The sequence below is a fragment of the Anas acuta genome, chromosome 3 (genome assembly GCF_963932015.1).
Source record: "Anas acuta chromosome 3, bAnaAcu1.1, whole genome shotgun sequence".
NCBI classification, from domain to species: domain Eukaryota; kingdom Metazoa; phylum Chordata; class Aves; order Anseriformes; family Anatidae; genus Anas; species Anas acuta.
In genome coordinates this window covers 54182521-54204688 of record NC_088981.1, presented here as the reverse complement: position 1 = coordinate 54204688, position 22168 = coordinate 54182521, and the positions used below count along the sequence as shown (strand labels likewise).

The 22168-nt window shown below is 42.6% G+C and overlaps 1 long non-coding RNA gene across 3 annotated transcripts in view; it reads left to right on the top strand.

Moving 5' to 3' along the window:
• The first annotated feature begins 10848 nt into the window (after window positions 1-10848).
• LOC137854123 (uncharacterized) overlaps window positions 10849-22168 on the top strand; it is a 250109-nt gene continuing 238789 nt past the window's right edge. For 2 of the 3 annotated variants that reach the window (XR_011094966.1, XR_011094967.1), the window contains exon 1: window positions 10849-11466. This is a non-coding gene — a long non-coding RNA (uncharacterized lncRNA). The remainder of the gene's footprint in view (window positions 11467-22168) is intronic. The other variant, XR_011094968.1, reaches the window with a different exon arrangement.

The window sequence follows — 22168 nt, the reverse complement described above, 5'->3', positions numbered from 1 at the left end:
GTCTTCCTTTGTCCACCATTATGAAATCAAAAAGCAAATCTTTTGAAAAACACAAGGCAATAATTCCCATGGGGCTTTCCTAGGCTCATCCATCATGGAGAAAATCCAATTTTCCCTCTTTCTCTATTGTACTCCAAGAAGCCTTGTGACCAGTTAGGTCATTTTAGCTTTAAATGTTAACTCGCCTAAGACATTTTAAATTAGTAGACACTTTTCAAATCTAGACCTTAATCTTCCACTCATACCCTGAGAATAATGATCCATAATTTTTGTCAAACACTTAATGATTTTGGACTGAAAATTATTTTGTTTATGATGTCCCTGTTTGATAATAATAATTAGTATTGCCATTGCAACATATATTTTTAAAGGTCTAAGAGGCCAGTGGCTTCCCACCAGAGTGGATTTAAGATAGTTTTATCGTGTCAAAGTCCTCTTCCATAGATATTTGTATGGCAACTAAATGTCAGGCCTGCTGTTTCAGCTAGGCAATATCCCAGTTACACTGAACTACTAAAATGTTCATTCATTAATTCATTCATTTCCTTACTCCTTCCGGAATGTCCTACAAAGATATTTCGCCAACCTTGTTTACATAAATTCCCCATTGTGTTTTGCATTTTTATTAAATAAAGGTGGTGTTTGAAATAGCTTGTAAATTGACAGGATACAAATTAGTGGGAAAGCAAACGTTAAAGAGTCAGTGATGTCTCTTGGTGAGCTTTGAAAAACATTCTATTTAGGACCAATCGTGCAGGTATATCATTTATTTTTCTGCTTTCCCCCTTCGTTCATTTGTTATAACTGGGGAAATTTGCATGAAAATTGGTTGTGTGTGTTTTGCAGCGTTTACCTGCTTCGACTATTTATTTTATGTCTGCAGTTTTAATGCTTGTCTGGTGACATCACTGCTCATTGCTGTGCAGGCAACAGTGATGTCACAGGGGTGATGGTCTGAAAGACTAAATGCACTTGGAGACTGGGAATGAAAATAGACCCATTCTTTCTTTTGGGCCACTCATTTTTTATTTATTTATTTATTTATTTTTGCCAGATAATGCTTAACCCGCCATCCTCCTGCCCCAATCTTTCAGTAAGAGATGCCCACAGGACAGCCTCTGGGAAACTAGCTTCCTTAAAGACATTCAGAAAGCGGATCTGATAAATCCAGACCTTGCTGGGTAGAAACTGGAAAGGTAGTGAGTACTTCTTCCACCTTTTGCCCTTTATGCTCCAGATAATTTCCCACACCTCAGAAATCTCCTACGGAAAGTGACCTCTTGGTCGAGTGGCAGTCCCTCACCACCAGCAAAGAAGGAGGCGGGTGGACTGCTCCTTCTGCAGCCCATGCTGGTCGCACACCGCCGCTCTCCCTGCAGGGGCTTCTTGCAAAGTGAGTTGGGCTGCTCTGCTCTCTCTCCTGCGACTAGGTTTGTCATTTCTGTCACTGTGACACACACACACACACAGCAGCTGCCAGTGGCCTGGGGCCCTGGGATTCTGAGCTCCCTTCTCCTGCATGCTGGCTTGTTACGCTGCTGTCTTCTACCTGCAATAGGCTCTGACCTCTCTCAGAGCATCTGAAAAGACTCTGCTGCTGTAGCTTCAGTGGCATGCATGCATTCACCCTGTTTGACGATATCTTTCCACCCTTTCAAACCACCTTTCAAAACCCATTTGGTAGCAGGGGCTTGGGTTTTACTTTCTTTTTGGGAGATACTGGCTGAAGGATTTTTTTTTTTTTTTTTGCTATGAAGTGAGTGAAAATGTACTTGTCCATTTTAAGTACATTTGAATAATTGCTAAAAATAAAATGAAAAAATCAGGACTCTGCTCTGCAAAGTAGTTTCCAATCCCCTGAAGAGTAACATGGCTCTTTCTGACTCCACGCAGGCAGACAGGCCTAATTCAGCTGTCTGTTGCATGGTATGTTTAAGTGGTTTTGTAAAACAGTGTTCCCTAAATGTTGACAGTTTAATGGATTTCATTAGTGCCTGCCTACCGGCTGAGGGCTCCAAGCTGCCCCCACCAGGGTTAGCTGAGATGAGCGCAGAAGTGGCTGCGGGGAGGACCACCCTCACCTCTGTCAGAGCTGCTCCAAGAGCTGCATCTGCGGCCCTGGGACAGCAGCCAGCCTCATCGGTGCTCCTGCAGCCACAGCCCAGCAGCCGGTGGATGCTCGTGGTCATATGTTGCTCACCTTTCCTTTCTTCTCGTTGGACAGAAATGAACCAGGGCTCTGCTGCACGCCCTGAGATACTTGGGCCTTCTGAGGGTCTTCTTCCAGATTATCATGCAGCTAACTGGCCTCAGTTCACTGTCTTGGGGCTCAGGGGGTGCCTCTCTTATGCCAAAACATGCTTGTGCTTCATCCCCTGTGCCTCTGTATCCTGTAGCTGCATAGAGTGTCTAATGACCCACCAAGTCCAATTTCCATTAGGAAATAATGTTCATGATTTTGTTCCAGTCAGTGCCCAGTAAGTTGAATAACATATGAAAGATAGCCTCATCAAGGTAAGTAATAGCTGAATCAGGCCTTTGTCTGTGCTCCGTGAGGTCAGAGAAAGCTTGACTTCTTTGTGTGAAGTGTGTGCCGGGGCAACATTTTGAAGGGGAAAGCATGAAATGTAATAAGAAGAATTCTCAGAATGGATAATTATTATTCCTTTCCTGAACAAAACACAAAAAAGATTGTCCTAAGAAGCCATGAGTGTAATTGAAAGCCTGGTTATCTCATTGCATGGCTGACTGTTCCAAAACTGAAGTGAAGAAGACACTCCAAAATTAGTAGAAGTAACTTAATATTTTTTCTGGGAAACTGAAAATGTAGAGAGTGACAATGAACTATAACTATCTCTGAAGACAAGTGTTGTAGCTAAAAATGAATTCCAACATCTACTCTGTGATGTCTAACAGTTTCCTCAAATTTCCTTTTTGGCGGATGACTGGAAATCCCCATAGTAAGTCCCAGCCCAAAGTTGTTTTCTGCGTTGCCATTCCCGGGAAGCACTGTGTGAACTACCCATGTCTGGGTTAGGCCCAAGCCAAGAGAGAGCAGTGGAGGCTCTCCCACACTTGGGCACTATGAGCATCAGGACCGCAGAGGATTTGCAGCTTGCCTCTGTCACGTTTCTAGGTCCAGGCCAGTTCCCAGGTCTAGGTGGTGCAATGGTCCTCACGTTCCTCAGTCTTTGCGGGTTTAATCTTTCCTGCTGCCTTCCTGGGCCCTTTGCTGGTGGAGGTGAGTCAGTCAAAGTGGTGTTCATTCATTCCTTAGATGAGCTGACTACAGAGATTTTTAGGACCTGTTTTACTACTACCACTGCATCATATGCACTTTTTTTTTTTGCTCTTTGAGTTCTGTCATAGCAACTTTTTCAGGAATAGTTTGCTGTTGAGGCCAGAAAAGAGCAGTGAGACACATAAGCAGGTCTTTCATACTCCAGTAGAGGTCAGATACCTACCTACTGTAAAGGAGCTAATTCATTACAGCAAGATAGATTGTAACAGCTTATTTGGAACCCTATTATATAAATCACTTAAATGTGTATTTACATAACATTCCTATTAATTACCACAAAGACTGTAATGAGTGTGAGCTGTTCCAGTTTATCTTGTAAATATGTATTTAAGCAATTCTGTAACAGGTAATATTTAATCAATAGACCATAACAGATCATTAATCACGCCAAACCTTTGTGTAAAAAGTGAATTTGTACTGGTGGAGCATAATGGATCCTTTGGAGTACCATTAAACATATTACTCTACTCATATGAAAACTTTACAATGCCACTAATGATCCATGTTAAAATCCCTCCCGTGTGGTAGGTCTGTGTATTGACACGTGAGCATATTTTTCTCGAGGTACAGAAGCCAAGAAGTTACTGACAGTTCTTCTTTTGGACACTTGCAAGGAACTGAAAAGACAAGCTCCAAGGGCTTTACCTGCCTTCCTCTTTCTTGGCTGAAAAGATACTGGGAAAAATGTTTATTTTATGGTTATTATTACTTACCCAGTATCCATAGTTCTATCTGAGCATCACTCAATAGTGTTTTACAGCACCAGTTGTGGAAACAGCTCTGAAAGGTAGAGAAACATCACCATCATCTTTATAGGTGGGGAAAAAAAGAGAGAGACTAGGCAGGGCATATGCGTGCACTAGAGGTACCAAGAACTTTCCCACCCTACACTATTGCTGTTAAGCAGATGACTGCCCTTAATTTACTTGAGAGTAGGCAGGTAACACTGCTGTTTTTATGGAAACCTAAGGTATTATCTCAGGGGAAGCATGTGCATGCTCAGGAGCCAGTGTTTAAGTGGTAGTATGTAGGTGGTCTTTGCTATCCTCCTCAAAATACAAGGGCAGACATGGATATCACAAACGGAGACTTTTTTTTTTTTAAATACTTAATGCACAAGGCAAATAGAAAAGAGAAAGTAAAAACCCCCAAAGCTTTAAAGAGCTCCAATAAATGTCCTAAGAGTTTTGTTTCTCTCACGCTGTACAGAAGACTAGTCATGTCATGAAAAAGCAGGGAATTTGAGAAGAAAATCCTGCTTACTCCACCTGTGCCAGCAGCCCAACTGATTTTAAACAGACTGCTCCTGAGAGGGAGGTGAGCAGGTTGTTTCTGCAGAACTGAATTATCAAGTATTGTAGCTGCACCACTGAAAATCCACTTGACGTACTATGAGTGCTTGCCAAACTGTCCTGGGAAGCTGGCTTCAAGCTAGAGCTGAAGTCATAGCTAAAAGTATGGAGCCAAATTTTGCTCACGTGAGTGGGGCTGCTGGTATCACGCAGGACTACTGCACAGTTAAGGTAAGTGGGGTTGGTTCCCAGACCAGGAAAGTAATTCTAGAAACTGTTTGTGCTACATCACAAGCCTGCCTTGCAGTTTGTTGCAAACAACAGTGCCTGATCAGAGAGGATTCATGGCTGAAATAATAAGAAAGATCCAGGACCGTAACGTATTGGCAAAGATTTATGGGAGGTCTGTACATCACTGGCCCTGGCCAGGTCCAACGATCTCATCCTTTCATAACTACTAAATTCACTTTATTATTATTTTTTTTAAAGCTTTTATTAATGGTTCCTTTGGAGCTTTCGCAATCTGTTGTCTAATGCAGGCTTTGATGAAGTTTTAAAAAAACACCTCAGCAATAACAGTTCTCCTGTGTAATAACTAATCAATATGTGCTAATCATTTGCGAAATATATCTTACAGGGAAATGGTTCTGAACTTAGGTAGCTGCCAAAATAGAAAGAATAAAAGAAAAGTAAAAAAAAGCTTCTTTAATTCCTTAGCCAGTAGGTATTCGTAAATGTAAAAGATTAACCAGTTTTGTGTTTTTGCCAATTAGTATAGAAATTTTATAAGCTGGCATGAATATTCAACTCAAATGATTTTTTTTTACAGCCAAGTTATAAACCTCCAGAAAACATGGGAGGCTAACTCAACCCTGAACGTAGCGGTGAAGCTGAGTGCTGCTATAATAAAGCAATCTATTAAAAGGTTATCTTTCATGTAAGATTGCTTTCCCTAAGCACCTAAGCATATTAACAACATCTGAAAGGCACTTGTAATTATACACACCTCAGAAAAGATTTAAAATTGCCTTCTTTGTCCACACTTATAAAAACATCTCAGTCGCTCTGTGATCTTACTCTACCTATGCACCTTAAGGCTTGTAAAAGCAAAATGGAAGAAGCAATCATCCATCAGAGAATTGCTCATAGGTGAACTTTGGCTGTCTCGAGTGGCATTAATTTTGCTCTCTGTGAACTGCTCTTGACACTCTTGTAAGGTCTGAAGAATTTTTCCCATCTCTGACTGGCCTACATGGCTATTTGGAACTGATTTGCACTTTGAAGATGATGCTTTGTGAAAAAAAAAGGAATTGTTCATTTAGCCTCTGAAGAACAGCTTTATGGCTGCATCCTGCAACTTTTTGGAAAAGACTGCTCTCTGCACATTCAGGCAGTGCTGATGAAATTAGTGGTGCGCTTGCATGACTGAAAATTCCAGGACTGGGAACTCAGCAAAGCGGGAAGCATGCTGTTATAACCACATCTTAATGGTTGAACTCTAGCCTCCTTTTATCTTCTTGCCTACCATACCTAAATGCCTAAATGCCCTGCAACACTGTTGCTATCATCTTTCTGAACGCTGCAGAAATATACTGTGTATAACATGGTCGGAAATGGCTATAGCTTCCTTCTGGCATGCTATTTTGTTTCTGGAGCAGGCACCAAGATCAGCAAAACACAGTTTCTGAAGATGCAGCCCCATACAGCTGAAGCAGAGTGGCTTGAACAATACTGAAATTTTTAGACAAAGTGGCCATGCCTCTTTGCCTTGTTAGAGATCTGATTTTGCTGCCCTACTCAGACTAACATGTCTTTAATTTTAAGCCTTCATAGAAATTCCATTTGAAAAATTTCAGCTGACTCCATTTGGCAACTAGGTTTAGGGAAGAACGTCTTTATCTCTCTCCAGTCTTCTGGGGCTATTGGTTGTTTGGTGGAGAGCATTTGAGCTAATGGAGCTCACTTGAATTCCCCTTAGGAATTAGATTCTTTCCCGAGTATGGGCTGCGGGATCACTTATCAGCTGTTCTGCTGAATAAACTGAATACCCAAGGAGCTTTTTAGACTTTTCTTTGTGAAATCCATGGCTTTTAGAAAGGTCTGCGATGGTGCTGGTGATTTTTATCATGATAATACTCCTAAATTATACTAATTTGTGTCCAGGCACAGATGAGAATAATACATATAATACACACCACATGCTATCTACAGAATTACTACAGCACAAGTGTGGGGTCCATGCCTTGAGCACTTCATGGTGCAGAGGTTTTCAAGATGAGTCTTTGCAGAGTTCTACTTGCTGGTTTCTATTTCTAAAATGATCTTGTTTCCAAATTTTAATTTTCACAGTAAAGCATTGGTTATAAATGTATATGCAATTATGGCATTCTACCATCTTTAGGAGGACTTCCCAGCATCTCCTCTGACAATTTTATTAAATAAAAGTATTTGTTTCCTACTTTGGGAAGGGAGAAAGCTGTGCAGTTTGGTTCTAGCTACAGCAAACTTATGAAAAACTATAAAGAACTTAATGGAAAAATCCTACAGATTTAAAAGCAAAATACCATCTCTACCACCCAACTCTGTGGGATGATTCAAAGCCAAATGAGAAGAGACTAATTTTACATCTCTGTATATTAGGAGCAATTTCTTAAAAGCTGAATATTGTTTTTACTGTGAAACTGACATCAGTGTTGAGTCAAAGAAACCCATTACAGTATTTCTGGATTTAACTCTTCCTGGATCAATTGGAGGTTAAGAGTGATGGGAAGGTGGAAGCAAGTGGGAAATGTGTTGCAGTGCTCTATTCCTCTGTTATATCACACAAGAAGGAGCATCTTGCAGAAGGCTTTTCCAGTGTGGAGTGTGTGGCTCCAGAACTCTCTCTGCTCTTGCAGGTTAGGTGTAAGAATTGCCTTTCTAATGTTGAGGGAGGGCAGTGGATGTGGTGGATTCCCAGCCATTAGAAATGTTTAGGTCAAGACTTGCTCTATGCAAGCCACAGCCAATTAAGCAGAAATAGATGCAGGCTGAAATCTGTGGCCTGTACTATATGGCAGGTGAGGCTGGATAAGATGGTTGCAGTGGTCCTTTTTGGTCTTAATGATTCAGAAAATCCTGCAAAGCGTTTGCACAGGAGACTGTCAGCATGCGTGCTTTCATTTCTTAGGGCACTGCATGAATTGTATAAAATCATAGGCTGACTTAAAAATGGTGCAAGTATTAGGCCCACATTCCACTGTTCTGATACAATGAAGGAATTAATTTAAAAAAATAATTCTGGCAAGTATTCTGGTAAGCTGAAAGGCGACTAGGAAGTGCCTGCTCTTTCAGACAGTGCAGGCAAGTCGCTAATTGCTCTAAACTAACTTCACTGAAGTGCAGAGCAAGAGAGCAGATAACACAAAAATGTATTAGTTGCCTTTGTTGCAATATAAAAGACTGTGGCGAGGGATTAGGTTTTTCTGTTCAGCAGAGGAATGGCCTTAGTTTCTCTCCCCCTCCACGTCTCCCTTTCTGCTGCAGTTCAAGAACCTCGAGACACACAAAACAATTTGGCAGCGTCAGCAGCACAGTTTGACAACACTCGGGGTGGCACAGCGCTGCCCCACGGAACAGCTTCCCGACGCCCTTTGAAGATCGCAGCTTACGAGCAGGCTGTACGCTGAGAACATTTTTATGGGAAGGCGCAGGCAAACAAACACAGATGGCTGCACTCGCCCTCCCCCTCCCCTTCCCCGGTGGGTAATCGGCGCTTGTATTCACGCACGTAATTATTGGGGATAATGCCGTATTATCAGGTCGGGCAAGTTTTTGTCGGGAAGGTTCACCTGGTAAGCAACACACGGTGATGGATGGGTTTTGTGTTACTTCACTTTGCTCGGGACCGGTGCCAACCGAATCACCGCCTGGCTGGTGTACCAGGTAATCAGGCACACCCAGCCTATCTCGAGCGGTGCTTGCCCAGGCCAGCCTTGTGTGAAAACAGCTGGGACGGGTGCCATACCGAATGCGTTCCCGCGAAACGGCTGGAAAAGTTCAGCTGCACTTTGAGGACGTGGTGCTACTTTTCCTGTGCTTACAGGAAAAAAAAATAACAATTAAATAAAAAATAAAAATTAAAAAAAAAAATTGAACGCCGCGAGGAAGCTTGGAGACCGAAGTGGAGAGGATGAAAAGCAGCGGTCGCAGCGCAGCGGTTGGCTTTCAGCTGAGGCCGGGGAGGAATGTGGGACGGCTCCCACAACATCTCGCAGCCTTGGGAATCTCTTCCGTTCCAGCTCCGCGTGCTCCGCGCTGCCTCCGAGGGCACGGTCGGATGTTTGCTTGAGAAACAGCTGCGGTGGTTTAACAAGTTACTGCTTGATCAGCTATTTGTTACTGCTCCCCTCTGCCGGGGCGGGCGCAGTAACTGAATACGTGGGCTCTGCCCGGCTGTTGCAGCGCGGGGGAAAACAGGCTGGCTCCAACCCTTCACAGGTAGGGAGGGTTGCCACATCTGAGCTGTGGGGGCAGTGATAAATGGTTAAGGGGCAGCGACTGCCTAAGCAGAGGCAGCTGCCTCCAAAACGAACGTCTGACTGTGCCATAAAAGACACTCGACACCATTAAACATCGGGCTGTCAGCAATAATTACAGAACGTGTTCGCACTGTTTAAAAAAGCAAAAACTACAGAGGGGAAGAGAAGTGACATGAACGCTCAAATGTGAAGAAACTAAATAACTACACTTGGAAAAGTAAAGTGTTGTTTATGTGACTAGAGAGTGCTGTTCCAAAAAAATGCAGCTTAGGAGCAAATTTTGCTAGCGAGCCTTTCATGTAGGAAGTGGGAATGATGAAGAGAAAAACTGCTCGGCCCTTTTGCTGTTTGCCCCCTTCTTTTTCTTTCCGTGTGTTGAAAGGTAGGCAACCTACACGGCAGTTTTGTAAGTCTGGTTGTTTAATGTAAACAAAGTGTTGTATCAGGCATATATAAACTCACCTGTCTGCTTCAGTGTGCATGCGATATTGCGAGGCAGGTCTTCACTAAGGACACTAAACAATGAAGTCCTTCCTTGTGTCCTGTAGTCGATGAACGAACACCTCCAGCAGAAGAGTCGCACTTTAGGCAATATGTGGCTTTTTACCTAGTGTCATCACAGATCTTGTGACGTCTCCAAGGGCTCTCAGGCAAATAAATCAATGAAAAAGTGTGGGTTCTCAACTGGTTTATGCTAGGTGTTTGCTTTCATTGCAAAATCAGCTTTGAGTTTCTTCATCCTGGCCATTTTCCCCTGTCTGTGTGACTCTTTACATAGATGGGAAGGCGTGAATGTAAAACCATAGGCACTTGCAGTGGACACAGGAGGAGGTTTAGTGCTGCAAATGTATTCTTTTTAAGTGATTAGATTTAAAACTGCTTCTGGCTCTCCCGAGAGAGCTTCTTTTTTGATGCTCTACAGCATAACAGTTCAGATAATAGTAAAAAAAAAAAATAATTCCAAAGATGTGTGTAAAATGTTATGGAAGGGCTATTCATATCCCTCAGTTTAGTGGCTTAAGTAGAAGCACTTTCTGAGGCTCGAATTCTCTCAGCCATGTGTGGAGCCATTTGAAGTCCTTACCCCACGCAGGACTGCCTGTGACCACGCTTCTTGCCGAGCACTCTGGTTTTGGTACTGCTGTCCTGGGCTGACATGTTCCGTTCACATTGCCATAAGCTTCAAGAAGGCAACAGGTACTCACTCTGGCCATGCTGTTCCAGAAACCCACTCCTTCCCTGTACCAGGCATACCTGGCACAGGGCACCCATCCAAGACTGACAGTGCAAGCTGTTACATATGCTTCTGCCATTAAGCCCTACGTGGGCACTCACCTATGCCTGCCAGTGCCCTGCAGCCTCCCATCAGCTTTAGATTCTCCCAGAAGGACCTCTGACCTCCCCTGGGCACAGAAGCAGGGATTTGTTCCCACTTCCTTGATGCTGTTTGGAGCAGGATGACTCGACTGGGAAAGTCAACTGAAGGCTTCATGCAAATTACCTAGAAAGTGGTAAATCAGTTCATTAACCCACTTACAAAATCAATATATCATGCAGGGAGCTGAACAAAACTTGGCAGCTCTGCCTGTATCCCCTTTGCACCTGAGGGAAGCCTGACTGAAAGAATCAGAGCCTCTTCACTCTGCCTGTGGCAGTAAGCAGCAGCTACAGACCCTCACCGGGATCTGCAGAGCAAGCCTTGCTTGCTAAGCTAGCTCTTGGGAACTTTTGTGCATAGGATGTCCAGCTGCAGGAGGCTTTTTCTTTAGTGGAAGTGGAGGTTCGCATAGAAATAGGTTGATCTTCCTGAGTCCCCAGTGGCACAGGTCCCAGAGCCCTGGGTTACTTAGGGTCAGTCCTCCTGGTGGCTGCAGTCATGACGGAGTGGTAAATCCATTATTGATTCTCAGATATTTCATCTGCTTTCTTTTGTAGTAATAAGATTAAAAAAAAAAATACATCACAGGAGAACATGTGTTTCACAAATGCCGTCATCATTTTCCAAAACAGAAAGGCTGGTTGAAAAGCAGAGCTGGAAAAGCACGACCCCCCATTTTGTGCGTGGTAGGCTCCTCTTGACATTATGCACTGACGTGAAAGGATATGGCTTTCCTGCTGACTTCAGCGAGAGGTAGGGCTGTTTAAACAGTTTTCCCTAGAGTTGCTTTAGCCATATGTGTTTCCACATGCAGTGGGGTTAAAAGACTTGGCGTCCTTCCTGATCCTGTGCTTCACCACTGCGTTTGGGAGCAGTGGTGGTGGGCAGCGAGGGGAAAAGGAAGACATTAGTACACAACGAGAAGCTAAAACCTAAAGCCCAGCCCGTGCTGCGTGTTCCCACTTCTCGGCAACTGTGAGTCACACGCGTAAAACACATTTGCGCTCCGGTTGTGCGACTCGTCCCTAGAACGCTTCAAACTTTTTATAGCTGCTCCCACTTGCTGCAGTGTCACCTGCTGGTGAGATCAAAGCACTCAATAGCATGCTCCCCCGCTCTAAGCTAAACAAAGTCACCGAAGCCCTTGAAAACTCCTACAGATGTTTCCTCTCTGAAGACAAAAGGATATTTTTCTCCCCTCCCTTCCTCCTTCACACCAAAGAACAAATCCTATGCCTCGCTGAGTTTGTACCACCTCAGATTAATTGGCACTAATGCAAATGTTCGGGGCTGTGTGGGGGATGTTGCTGAGAGCATAATGGTTGTCGTATTTGCTTGCATGTGGTTACTCCACTTCAGCTGTGTAATTCATTGCTTTATAAAGTGCTTTACAATGCACTACAGTACAGGAAGCTAATCATATGCTGTAGCAGACAATGCAGCAGAGATTCGGAGAGTTGCTGCAGGTCTCCTAAGGCCCGTGCCCTGAAGTCCCCAGTCCTTTTCCATCAAAAATCCCCCTCGAGCGAGTGTCTATTTTGCCACCTGGAACAAACTGTTAGAACTGCCAGAACGTCTGGAGCTTTTCTGCTGGCTCTCTGTGGGATTCCCTTTCACTCCTTTTCGGTCTAATTCCTGTTCCCTTCACTCCCACCCTGGTTTTCTCTCCCTCTTTTCAAGCATCTTATTGGCAGAGTACTCTAAGCGTAGCAGTAAGAAGGATGTACAAGAGTTTCCATTCTAAGGGGGTTATTTTAAATTGCTTATGTTTCTGGCTGCAATTGTGAGCATTCGATAACAAGCCCAGAAGCAATTTTTTAATTGGAAAGTGTAAGTTGAGATAGGTACATGAACAAAGATTTCTTAAAAAACTGACACCTTTGCCTATGTAATTTTAACAGTTCTCTTAGACAACTGGTGCATGAGGAGACAGACTGGTGTTTGAGGTATCTCTTTGCTGTTCTGGTACAATTGATTGTTACTAGCTAGTGGTCACAGGGTGTTTTCTATATATGCAAACTCTATGTACCAAATTATGCTAGTACTTTGCTCCCATTTGTAACTCAGGAAATCTCTTTCTTTGACCAGTAAGATAATGGGGAAGAAACATGAGCACCTGCATTCGACAGTTGCATTAGAAAAATCAGCGTGAGAGGAAGCAGTGAACCTGCCCAGCTGATTGCACAAGTTTTTGTGTTGGTCCAGTGTGCTGGCCTAGCAGAAGCTAATCAGGGTAGAAGTTCATCATTCAATTTACTTTCTAAAAATGCAAGAAATTCTATTAAAAACCCTGCATGACAAGACTATCAAATTGCAAATCCTGAAAAGCTAAGGAAATAACAAATTTGAGCTTGCCTACCGAGCCTTAATTCTGTTTCGTGGCTTGTAGAGTTACAATAAAGTTTAATTAGGTTGTCGCATAATATTTTGGGGAGGTGTTGGAGCTGGGCTCCCGCCTCATTCATTTTGCATGCTAATGCAGCGCAAGGCAGTTTTTTATGAAACACTGTCTGAGGGCCAGAGTACCTCACTTACTGCAGGGGCTGTGTGCTGTGTCATAAATAAGATTGGTGTTCGCAGCAGGCGGGAGCTGTACGGCATGCTGCAAATGTAGAATGATAATGAAGAGTTCAGATAGGGATGGGGTAACCACTTATTCCTTCACCCTGCAAGCCACCAACTGCTATTCCAGTCCTTCCAGTCCATCGCTGAGGAATACCAAGCTGATATTCCCATACTGGCTACCTCCTGAGTGCACATACATCCCCATGCTCTGATTGCCTGGGAACCCTTCAGCAGAAAATGTCAGGATGTTATGTGTCCCAAGTCAGAGACAAATCCTGAGGGACATGCTGACCCTTTTAAGTGCCCTGTGGCAAATTACTGCTGTGGGAATGACAACGGTTCCACATCTCACTGAGTCTTTAATGATTATAATCTTGCTGTGTGGTTCTTCATAGAGGAGTTTCTTCATAGATAAACACGTTAAGCACGCCATCTCTTTTAATTCTCAGGCAGTAGTTAACATGAAATTCAGTTTCATGCAATAGAATTAATTCGTATTCAGGCAGTTGTTACTGTTCCCAGTAGATGAAAGCCTGATGGCCATTTATTTGAGGGGAGACCTGTCAGTATTCCCGATTCACAATTAAGGCTGGCATTTGGTCCTCAGATAAAAATCATGTATTTCCCCCAGAAATATTTTTCTGTTTATTTCTGATTGGTTTTAAATGCTGGAGTGAGTTTTCCTTTTTGCTACAAATACTGCTCTTCAAAATTGGAGTAAATGACAGTAGAACTTAAGCATAATAACAGAAGGCATCTCTGCTCCTGTAATTTCACTTTCTTTCTTCCCATGTTTGCAACAGTGGCAAAACGCTGAATGGCTTCAGTATTTCATCTTCAGGAAGGTAGAAAATATAGCCAAGGACAATGAGCCACACTGCAATGAGAAAGGGCTTCCAGAGCACTGAGGAATGTTCCCATTCCTTTAGGTTCAGCCAGCCCTTTTCTGTTTGTTGCTTCAATTTATGTAAATTACTAGAGTTCAAGTAGACTTAATATTTTATCATCCAAGACAGGAAGGGTCAACCCTCCTTTCTTATACATTCCCTCTACTGGAAAAGTTTAGTTTCAGTAAAATGTCAGCCTTTGTATTTAAATATATTTCAGCAAGAAGATTTGCAAACTGTTATTTCTGCTGTCCCTCCCTGAAAGTGCCTCTCAAATAGCAAGATCTAAGGAATACTGCAAGACAACCACAGTTGGCACATAACAAAGCTTAAAGTCTGTTTCCGTTCTTAAAGCTCTTAAGATTAGTTGAGTCTTTGGATCAAATGCTGAATAAGCTACCTCATATTAATAATGGTTATCTGGGAATGTCCAGCAGGATTCTTCCACAGGTTCCCCTTTCTAAGACAAGATCAATAGACGAAGTAGCACAACTATTCACTTGCTCACTTGGAGACACCACGGTCTGCCCTGAAAAATGTGCACACCCCTTTGTGTCACACACTGAGCACCATGAAGTCCTATGATCTCTCCTTATTTCCACAATAAATAAGAACATTAAGTGACATGTGAAGCTAGACAATAATAAGAGCCATTCTAAAACCACATCCTTGGTTTGTTTCCTAAAGACCAAGTCTAGGACTGGTCTGGGACATTGTGGATACCAGCATTTTCTGTTAGCATCTCCAGTTCCTACAGATACAGAGTTTAATTGAAGAATTATGCCATCCATTTGCAGAGATTATGTTCTCTACAAAACAGGTTCGGCATCACTCCACAAGTCTAAGTGTTTTGAAAAGCAAGTCCTGTGATATTACACTCACTTGTCTGACCTCCTCTCTTCAGGGTCAGCCATCCACTTCACTTTCTTTTGCTCCATCCCTCAGGTTTCAGGATATGTGGGGGGTTCTGGACATCCATGCATACATCCACAGTTTTTATGGCATCCTTCAACCGCTCTTGCATAGTTTGGTTGTGGGGACTTTGTTCTGCTGTTCATTCCTTCTAGTCCTGGCTTCACAGAGGACCTGAGTACCTTTCCTGGTTCTTGCTCTCTTGCAGGTTAGTTGCTGATTGGCAGGTCCTCGAGGGCTCTGCACTTACACTCCCTCTGGGACAGAGCAGAGATTCAGGAATACAATTCTCACCCTGTATTAGTATCCATTTCCTTCTGTCATGGGAAATGCTGATGTAACCAAGACATTCTATTATTATTATTATTTTAATTGCAAAATGGCAGTTGTGCTTATCATAAGGTGCTATATATATATATATATATATATATATATATATATATTTTTTTTTTTTTTTTTCCTGGTCTGGGTACAATTTCACTATTACTGCAAGCCAGCTAGGAGAAGACCTAGCTGTTGTAATTTCAATGATCGCTGTGAAATTTCATGTGCCAGGTATGACACATACCACTGACTTTTGTGCTATGTCCCCTTTATCTCCTTTCTGCCTTGGTGCATAACTTGTAGGCTGCCTTCTGGCACTGGGCCTTGCAGGCAGCTGCCAGGGGATGAAGAAACCTCCAGGTCAGAAGACCTGGCGTGGGGCTGGGGTCACAAAATGAGAGGCCCTGACAGTAAGCTGTGAGTGACAGGCTGGTCTGGCAGGCCACAGGCCTAGATGTTATACCAGGTGTGGCCTAGCACTGTGGCCTTCTCACCCGGTAGGCAACTTGATGCACAAGAAGGCTTGGGCAGCCTTCTGCTTTGGGAGAGAAGAAAGCTGAGGCCTTGCCCCAGCTGAATTCACTCTGTCTCATCATAACTGTTAGAGAAAGTTGGTGCTTGGAAGGAAAACTTCACATTTCTTCCTCCCACTCTGCTCCTTAAAACAACATGTTAGGGCCTTACAACAAAAGCAGTATTTAGAAATCCATCAACTACCCATCTAACATTGCTTTTGTTTTCGTTATCATTCCATATTTTCCTTTTGCTCAAACACTGAAGCTGCCCTCACCCGTTTCACTTTCAGTTTGCAGCCTGTCTGGCTCTCCCCAGTAAGCCAAATGCTGTGTTTGCATTTCCAATGCTGCAGAGGAAACTATTACCTTGCAAAACAAACAAAGCAGATGTTTTCTTCTGATAGGCATCATACTGTAAGAAAACTCTGGAGTCTGCAAAGAAATGAATCTGAATATACGTGTGCGTTTGTCCCTCCCCGATCAGTCACAGCTTGTTGAGGGAATGCTGTGCGTGAGGGAGAACGGATTTAGCGCGGTGCCACAGCTGGGCTGGCAAACCAGTGCCTGCAGGGGCAGCATGAGGGAAAGAATTAAAATCAATTGCAGACAAAACCTTATACTTCCTTCTAACAGGCTGCAGCTGGGGAAGCCAGGGATGAGAGCCAGTAAGTGGAGTGAGGAGATTCACACAAGCAACTGCAGGGTGTAGGAGGGCACAGTGCCTGGGATGGGGAAGTTTTAGAAATTAAGGGCTGAGGAAAACAGCAAAGGGTTGTGTGTTTATTCCTTTTTGGACTCAGAGATTGAAGGCACTGCTCTCATGGTGAATGGAGAAAAGCAAAGTCTTCTGTCTCTTCCTAAGAGCGATCTGGAGGCAATGGAGGACACGCAGAGAGGCAGAAGGTGATGGCTAACATGGGGAGGAGGCACTGGTGTAGGAGAGAGGCTGGGAGAGATGTAATGCTTTGGGGTAGCCAAAGAAGGGGAATTTTTGTAAGCTGGCTGCTCTCATATGGTGAGACAGGAAAGGCTTGTCAACGATTGTGGTGCGTGGTTAGCTCAAGAGCTAGGATGTGCTCTCCTGTGTTACCACTGTAAGTGGTCCAAAGTGCTACTTTCCTGAGGTTGCACTATTCTGAGCTGTAAGAAGAGGAAAAATAGAAGGAGTGATCTGATGGCTTTGAATAGCAATAGATCCATCCAATGGCTAAAAATGTACTGCCAATAAAAGAAGAGTGTACAGTGTATGTTCGTGGAGTGGCTGCCTCCCTTTTTCCCCTCTCCTCCACCTTTTCTCTTTAAAAACTTGTACATGACCATTATGAATGTCTGTTAAATAAATGCTAGTCTTTTGATTATTACTGTCTAGAGAATACAGTCATTACACCTGAGCAGTCTTTAGGTGCATATTGCTTTTGTGGAAGGAAATGAAAAATTTTACTGTGATTGCAAATTAACTGGGATCAACAAATGCTTAACAAATATTCATTTTGGACTTCAGTGTCCTTCAGGGCTGGGTGGTTTTTCTCTGAACTGTGTGTAGTGCACGAGAGACAGTGGAAATTTGCACTGCAAATGTGTAGTGGTTAAAAAAGCTCCAAACGCCCAAAATACCTCTACTCACGATAGGAGTTTAATTCACTGATTGGATGGTGTGAGCACAGATAATAAAGTGCTTTAGGTTGGATCATTATGCATATCTGACGTGAGAAGTTAGCCAAAGTTCAGGATATTGCTGCTCTTTGTGTTAGGATAAGAGATCGATGAGACAATCAGGCGATCTTGATGAAATCTAGTCTTATGACAAAGAATGCACGAGGAACTGCTCCCTTGAACCTGCGGGGAATCAGGCAGGAAATAATCTCTTTACACACAGGGTCAGGTCTCTCTGCCCCAGCCAGCACTCATCCAGATGCTCGTTCTTTCCCGTTTTGTCAGAATTGCTATGTGGTCTTTTTTTGTCTTCCTCCTCAGCTTTTCTGGTCTTGCTGTTTCTGTCACGCACAATCCCTCACAGCATAATTGCCTGTGAAACCTCTCTGTCCACATGTGTCTTTGTTTTGGGAGATGGCATGTAGTTATGTTTGGGGTGGAGATCATTATTGTTTCAAACATCTGGCTTCATAAAGAACCTTAATGTCTTCTCTGAATTTATTCTGAATGAAAGGATGAAGTGTTACACCCACCATCCTCCACTAGCTTTTACCCAGCTCGTAGCAATAAAACGACTGGAAGCTGCATAACCTGTCAGGCTGCTTATTAAAGAAGATGTCAGGAGAGGACTATTAAACCTCACTGCTCAGAGAAGGACGTGTGATGACTGACCTACACAGCACTTCTGTTGCTGTGCTGGAAGAGCGAAGTCCAAGCAACTCCTTGTCTTACAGAAAGGGGTAGGCTCTCTAGTCAGTGGAGCAGAGAGATGTTTCCCTTAAGGCAATGACAAGGATGCATATTGCCCTGAAAGTGTTGCTATGACCTTGACTGCACTTCTCCCTTGCAGCAGACCGTGGGCATGGAGCTCAGAGTAAGCAGCCAGCACCATTCCTGCAGATCCAGGGAGATTTCAGGCAGGATTATAGCTCATGGCAGCTTGACCTCTCCTTGTGTACTGAGGGGTAATGTGTAAATCAAATCCTCTTGCCCTGAGAGGAGATGACTTTGTGTGGTGTGAATCAATATATGTCCTGGAAGAGTTGCTTTGAAATACGTGTCTCTTTAATGTGTGTGCAGATGGGGAATTATATCATGTAAATGCTAATTTACACACATTGGAGACACAAGTGAGTAGTTAGTTCATCCCCCTGACACCAGAGGAGAGTCCTGAATAGAAACTACATGAGATATTAAACAGATATGACACTTAACCTCAGCTGATGATGCATTTCAGGGAGACACCATTACTGCTTTGGTGGTGGTGGTGAAACAAGACTTTCAGTGGTGCTCCTGAAGGTTTGTGATACAATGCTGACAGGACATGAGTGTCAAGGACCTTCTACCTCAGCCATGGGAGCCCATTTACTGGATGGAAATAAAGAATAGGAAATGCAGAAAAGCTGCTGTGAAGATGGCTGACTAAACTGAGATAAAAGACGATAGGTTCACGGGCAGCCGTAGCCCTATTTATTTCCTTGTGGTAAGGAAGCTATGTGCTCCCCTGTGGAGCCTTAATTTCTGGTTGTTTGTATGAAGGGTCTTAGCATTTTCTGGCAAGTTGTTCCTTCCAAAGCAAGACTGAGCTGGTGGAAGAGAGCTGCTCAGCAGCGTGCTATAGAAATGCATTATACATGACATTGTACAGCAGGGTGCCTGACGGGAAACAAACAGAAGAAGTGGTGCTCCATTAATAGGAAAAACGGGTAACAATACAGTTTTATAGGCTCCGTCATCCTTGGGTCTTGCAGGATATTGTACATAGAGGCATTAGGTAACATTAGATAATATGATGTAAGGATTATGGCCATTTTACTAACAAAAGGTGCACCGAAGAGTTAAGGCAATGTTTTCAAAAGCCTTTCTCTGTGCTCAGTTTAGTGCATTCTTTAATCTTAATGTTTTGGTATTTGGAGAGGACTGGCAAATCACTGTGTGTGTGTGTGTGTGTGTGTGTGTGTGTGTGTGTGAAAGAAGAATATTGTCCAGACTAACTACCAAACACATTGACAACATGGGGTAATACGGGATTTGGGGCACTGTATGCCCAACCCTTTTGTCCTGTAAAAGTCAAGCTTTGCTCATGTACAGCTACTGTTGAAGACATGAGAGACTTGACATGGGAGACTTGAATGGACCAAAGCTGAAAAAATCAGTCTGAAGTCACAGTAGTCCTCCAATGCAGCAACTGCATTTAAAAAAAAAAAAAAAAAAGAAAAAGAAAAAGACATGAATGATGACATTTTCACTTCAAGGTGAAAAATGAGTACACTGCAATCAAAGTGAATCCAGTTTTAGCCTCTCCACAATGCTGCCCTAAATGTAAATTGTACCACCTCCCAGACAGATGCCACTTTACCACTTTTGATTTTGTTAAATCACTTGTTATAAACATTGATCTGTCCAAGGCTGAACATCAAATACTCTCCCTAGAACATTTCCCCGTAATGTGGAGATACTTGCTGTATTGCAGTTCTGATGTGTGCTGTGTTTTTACAAATGCACAAGCTCATGTTTGTTCGTGTGTCAAACCCTCTGTACACTGGGTTTATAAGCCTAATCATCTTCTCAGAAGAATCACTTCATTGAATGGAGCAAACTGAAAAAGGACCCTGAGTTTTGGAATATTTCTTATTTCTGTGGGCATTGTTTCTTCTTTTTAAATTAATGTTCTATTGTGTTTTATTTTGTCCTTAGTGCAACAAATACAAATTCTGCAATTTAACTGGCATAGTTCATTACAAATGACACTAATAATTCAATGGAGACAGTGGAAAATATCTCCCCTCCTATACAGCAGCTGTGCACAATTGTCAGAAGGTTATACTAGATATAAAAAGTCACATTACTGTAAAGGAAGTGCATGGATCCTTAATCTGGATGAAGAGAGAATGTTGCTGGCAGGAACAAAGGCCATTTTAGAGTCCCAAAGTCTAATGAGTGGTGAAAAAGAATAGAAACTGAAAAAGAGGCCTGCTTTTATTATAAAGGTATGAGAGTGCTGTAGGTTTGGCTGAGGTATTAGGCCAAGAGTTATAGGGACATTTAATCTTATGACTGGGGCCAAAAGAGTTGAGGAATATTTATTGTTAACACCATTATATCTAGGTTTCACCTCAGTATTTCTTTCTGATCCCATTCCTGGCAATTAATATGTAAGAGAAGGACCACATTAATTTTCAATCCAGAAATAAGTGGTACCTTTGTTCTAATATGCATAACTTCAGTGCAGCTGGAAAGATATGAGGGAGAAGGAGACTGCCATAGGGAAGGGGGACAAGGTATTTTTGTAGGCAGGCTTTAAAATACCTTTCCATGAAAGACTCACCAGTTTGGCCATATTCACATTAAAAAAGTAAGGCACATTTTTCTTATGCAATTTAAAGTTATTATTTTTCTTTCTCTCTCGCCTGCTATAAACTCTCAGAAATTACCCACTGGTAGGTCCCAGTAAGAGGAACAGAAAATGAAGGAAAATTAACTTGTAAGTTTTAAGTGAAGTTTGAGGTGCTCAATTAAAAACAAAATAACAACAACAACAACAACAAAAAAAAAAAAAAAAGAAGCCACGTAGAGATTACATCAGCCCACATATGGTTATGGGTAGCATTTTCAGGAGTGCCCAGCTGGAATAGCAGAATCCCAGTAACAGCTCCTCTGCTTTTGAAGGTGCAATGTTTTGCATCAGTCTGTCCTCGAGGTATGCGGATGGCTTCCACTGACGTGAACTGCAGCTGCACACTGCAAATGAAGGCCTACATAATTTATTTCTTATCTACTATTAACAGCTGCAGCCCCAAATTTACCAACAATTACTTTATTTATTTATTTATTTATTTTGTTTTAAACACAGAGCTTTTTCATGTAGCATTGCACAAATATTTCCTTGGAAATTTTAGGGATTTGGAAGCCATTTCTGCCCTGGCCACTGTTTTGGAAGATATAGGCAAGCTACTTCTCTTTGCTTCGTGCATCCCCCTTTCATGGGTGTTGTAGTTATTTACCTCCCAAAGATGTAATGAGGTGTGAGCTGTGAATACCTGAGAAAGTATCTTGAGAGAAAAAGCTTCATATAGATGCCATTTAAAAATGTTATTATATTGACCTTCAGAACAACTGAAATATGGGGATTTTAATATACACAGGCAAAAATTGGAAGCAATAATTCAACTTTAGGGCTTCCTGCTGGTTCCAGGCTGTAATGGAGACAAGGCTCAGGCATCTTACTATTGCGCACTTAAATTTTAAACAGATTTCAAAAGAAAATCTGGTGGTAAAAATGTCTGCTCCTGCTTTATGCTATACCCATGTGTGTAACTAATTACAGATTTTGGAATTCCTTTTCCTCACGCAGAATTTTGCAATGGCAAATCTCCACATGCTCCTTCCACAAAGTTTGTGCTTCTTGTTCTACAAATAAGGGAATGCCTCTGCTAAGAACGCGAAGGGTCACCGGTGATTCAGGGTGACGGCTCCTGAGTCCCAGGGGAGCTCTACTCAGGAGGCTGTTCTGTGTCTCTGAACAGGAATTTGGAAAACTCACCAATTAGCTTTTGCCTGAGCCCTGCTTCTCTCTCTTTTTTTTTGCTTTCTTACAAATGTTAATTTTGCTAACATTGTTCAGTGATATCTTAAAAATATCTTTGGCACTGGAGGCATTTTTCACTTCATTGTTTTATTGTCTTTCTCAAGTACTTGCACTGAGTCCTTCTTTTCCTGAGATAACAGCCTTGCAGAGGTCTGATAGTTCAGTTCCTAAATATTGTGTCCCTTTTAAAAGACACACCAAAAAGAATACAAAATGCCATGCACAAAACAATA